This window comes from Triticum aestivum, chromosome 4B, assembly GCF_018294505.1.
Source record: "Triticum aestivum cultivar Chinese Spring chromosome 4B, IWGSC CS RefSeq v2.1, whole genome shotgun sequence".
In the NCBI taxonomy this organism is placed as follows: domain Eukaryota; kingdom Viridiplantae; phylum Streptophyta; class Magnoliopsida; order Poales; family Poaceae; genus Triticum; species Triticum aestivum.
In genome coordinates this window covers 363,146,734-363,151,241 of record NC_057804.1, presented here as the reverse complement: position 1 = coordinate 363,151,241, position 4,508 = coordinate 363,146,734, and positions in this window count along the sequence as shown.

Sequence of the window (4,508 nt, the reverse complement as noted above, 5' to 3'; positions counted from 1 at the left end):
GCGGGGGTCGGCGGCGGCGTCAACGGGATCCCGATCCAAATCGGATCGGGAGGGAGTGGACCGAGCGGGGGGGGGAGTGGGGGGATATGGGCTAGGGTTCGGTGGGAGTGGGGGGTTAAGCAGGGGTAGGGTGGGCCGGTCGGGTAGCCTGGTTCGGCGGCGGCCCAGTTGGCCAGGGGGGTTTCCTCCTTTTGTTATTTTTTTTGCTTTACCTTTTATCCATTTCTCTTTTATTTTAGTTGCACTATATTTTTGGTTTAGTAAAATATGAAAACAGCTCCAAAAATAGTGTGTCAAATTAATCCACTGTTCTAAGAAGTTTTACCTCAGAATAAAAATAGTTTAGTATTTGGTAAAATATATTAGGAGTATAACTAATTGTTTTGATGTTGTTTTAATCACTTAAGGGTATTTAAATATTTTATAATGACTGTTGTTACTCCACCAATAATATCCATGATTTATTTGTCACATTAATAACATTTTAGTTTTGACTTTTGAAAACTTTAATCGTTTGACTTGATTTTAAATTTGAATTCGAACCGTTTTTGAACCATCGCGAGATTAATAACAGTAACCGAGGTGACGTGGCATCATTAGCGTGGAATTACTGTAGCATGATTACCCGGGCGTCACAATTCTCCTCCACTACAAGAAATCTCGTCCCGAGATTTAGGAGCGGTTACAAGGGGAAGGGATCTGGTTACGAAATTCTAAAGATTCTTCTCGGTCATAGTTGCTCTTCTCGAAGAGGTCGATCCATTACATTGATGTCTTCGGTCCTCTGCTTCAGGTCGTCATGATGAAGTCACCGTCCTTTTCTTCGGGAACTCCAACGTACTTACGAATAGGTAAGGGGCAGCTCGGCTACGACAGAATGCTTATGAGAGAGACAATCTGGGGTTAACCCATGAATGAGCATAAGAGTATCTCTTGAGTTGAACCAATAAAATATGTCGAGGGTAAGGTACGAAGGTACAATAAGAGGTTCCAAGCGGATAGATAGTTTCTCGAAGTCTGAACCGGAGTGAGAAAGGGTTTCAGAGCAACGAGAGTAAGTATTGCGTCTGATACCAGAATAGAGCATTAGGAAGGTGGCCCGTGAATTAAATATGAAGCCAAGCGTGGGAAATAACCATTAGTAACAGGGCTGTACAGGAGAGTCAGGTTTTGATCCTGTGGAACTGTGGGTTATGGGCCCACCATGTGGGTTAAACGTTGAAAGAGCGGTGACATCTTGCACGGTTATGATAGCAAGGTGTGTCAAAGGGTAGCCTGTCAGATATGTCGGCAACAACATCGATACCAAGGGCGAGGGACGAAGAGAACCATTTTCCTGCTCGTTGAACGAGGCGGGCCAATAGGCAAGGTTCTCGTCCATCGGTGGTTACCGGAATATCATCAACAATTGTAACAGGGTCTTACTGACCAATTATACATCGAGGTGTTTACATAAGTAGTGAATCTTTACTGCTTAGATTATATAGATCACACGAATGTCAAACACAACAAAGTAAGGTAAAAGGTGATCATCAGATTAAATAGAACAATGGAATGGAAAATGTGTTTATACACCTATTTCAGGGGTATATCCTTCCCAAGGACAAGAAGAGCATGATATCCATGACAGGATATAATGTAGAAAACTCTTTAGGTAAGGGGGGGGAGGAATCTCATGATATTACCCATACAACGGTGTTAGGATAAATGATAAATAAAATTTAGCATCGTGCTTCAAATGTTCCCGTTGAAAATCGGAGTACCATTGACATGCTTCGAGATAGCATTGACATGGTCTTCAGGTGAAGATCAGACTTTGGAAACACGAAGGATCCATCAGGAATAACTGGTAGAATAAGTCCTACAATTTCCTCCAGGAAGAAAGGTTGTCCCTGCAAAAGAAATTATAACGATAGGTCCTCCATCCAGGGGGGGGGGTGCTAGGCATGACATCATGTTACCGGGTCACGTAGAATCAATGTTACAACTCTTGGAGATATGTCCCAACCATCATATCTGACCGAGATTCAGATCCGGTTGGTGTCATGATACCTTAGACTTAGGATACCTGAGAAGAAAAGGTGCAACGCAAATTGACGAGATGACATTGTAAGATTCTCGGGGAAATGAACTATGAAGTGATTTCCGTTATCAAGAGTCCATCATTAACCCAAGGAGAGGACAAGGAGGTGCCTGGTGAACTCAATGGCAATTCACCGAGATTCCCAAAGGATAGACTCCCACATTTAAGTGAACAAGGAGATAACATTTGTCGGAGCAAATGATACAAGGAAGTATGCTCGAGGAAAACATACACAATTAAACATTGGTTGAAAGGTGCGCCCGAAATGTGGATTGGGTTGCACGACCAATGTCAGAATGGTGATTCAATTAGCGAAGGACTTAGAATGAACTATCGCCCATTCACTTCAAAGCAATAGGGTTGCTAGAAGTTTTGAATTCACATGTCATAGCTCCATTGTCGGTATTCCGGTTGAAAACAATACGGGGACCAAGGAATGAACGAAGATGGCAAGAAGTATTAAGATATCAAGAATTATTAAGAGGTGGTGAAATTCTCACCACATTCTTGACAAAAAGTGATGGTAATACTTCCGAGGTAAGGAAGATCAACTGCTGGGTAGCAGTGATCTCAAGGTTTACACAAAACGCGAACAAGTTGTGTTGAACGGAAGGCAATAAAGTGGTCGATGAGAACAGGAATCATCGAGGGGCAAGGATGGTATTACCCATCATGAATTCAATTGAATTCCTGGAAGAGCTCATAAGGTTGATGATGATCACGACACAATTGTCGAGAGATTTCATGCAGATGTAGTCAATCAACGACGACATCAAGTCAAAGGAATGATGAAGCAAGAGGTTATTGGAACCACAGTTACGACACGAACTCGAACTCAAGCTTGTTGTTTAAGGCGAAATGATATGACGATGAGGATCGACATAAGGTTAGTTCATCGTCGAAAATTGTGCTCCGAGAAGAAGGGCCGGGTAGCACAGTTAAAATCATCACGATAAAGATATAGCCAAACAGGCTAGGAATGATGGGAAGGAATATTAAACTCATAAGCAACGAAAATTACTTAGGGTTATCGAACCGAAATGTGGAATCGGTGTTCTCGATTGACGACAACCCAGAACCCGAGAAAATTGGAATCAGTGAGAATTAATAGTTGAGGAAGAACCCATAATAAGTTATGCAGTCCCATGATATTCTTGAGATACCAGAGCTTAATACTCAACAGTAGAGCAAAGTAAAGGTTGGACAGGTGCAATGATCTGCAGAAGACAAGTACTTCAACTTGTCCAAGAAACGGTATTAAAAAGGAGAACATGGCCGGAACCACGATTGCAAAAGGCCGAATCCCAGATATAAGAACTTATACCAAGGGAATAATTAATTTAAGAGAAGCTTTAATGATAAGATCTACATCGTGTCCATGGGCATGAACACAGAGTTCAAGGTCGACTCCCACTTCTTCAATGTATAACCTTTCAATCCTGCTCTAGATAAAATGATTCCAGTGTCAAAACCTACCTGGTGAATTACCAGAGCAGTATGACCCGTGAAAACTTTCGAGTTCACACCGATTAAGGAAGGCATCGGTTCAAAAGCATTGGGGCATTTAAGGAACATATGCTACAAACTTCCAAGGTAAATAACACAAGCTCGAAAGCAGAGCAAGGTTAAAAAAAGGAGAGGATACAATCTACCAAAGGCATTATGTATCAGAGAAAGAACTCACAAGGTGATTAATTATGAAGGACACTATCGGATAATAATCCAACAGTGGATATGGCGATCCACAACGGGGCTGATGTGAGTATCGGTACTCAACCAGAAGAAGAAGAATGCAAGGAGATCAGAAGATAGAAACAACTGACTAATTCAAAGCTTAAATGCAAAGGAATTATGAATTCCATGTCAAGGGATCAGAAGCAATGCTCTGATTAGGAATGGATAAGTTGAATAGCCTTAGGGTACAATCAACGACAATTGGATTGGTCGAGAACCAATTCCAGTTAAAAGAATTGCAGCTCAGCCGGAAAGGTAATTTATAAGGATCAATGATGATTGCGTGTATTCGCAAACATATTGAGTCAACAGACTCAAAATGATAATGACAAGGAATGTCATTAGGACTACGGGACTTATGGTATTAACCATAATGCAAGCAAGCAAGAATTTCAAGAGCCAAAGGCTCCAGAGGATTTTCGGAAGATCGAATATTATTTTGAAGACTTTTGTGAAACACATGAACAACTGGGGGATGTGCGGATACTCGATAAATGCGAGAATTAACCGTAGGGGTATTCAAGTGACAAGAACAACAAGGCATCTTGTAATAATAAGACCACTGGGGATGAATGTAAGAATAACAAATGCAAGTAGTTATCCATAAGGGTTTGCGGTGGAAGGTGAATTGCAAACGCAATGAACACAAGTTCTCGGGTTAACAGCGGAGAGTATCTTCAGGGTCTTTGGG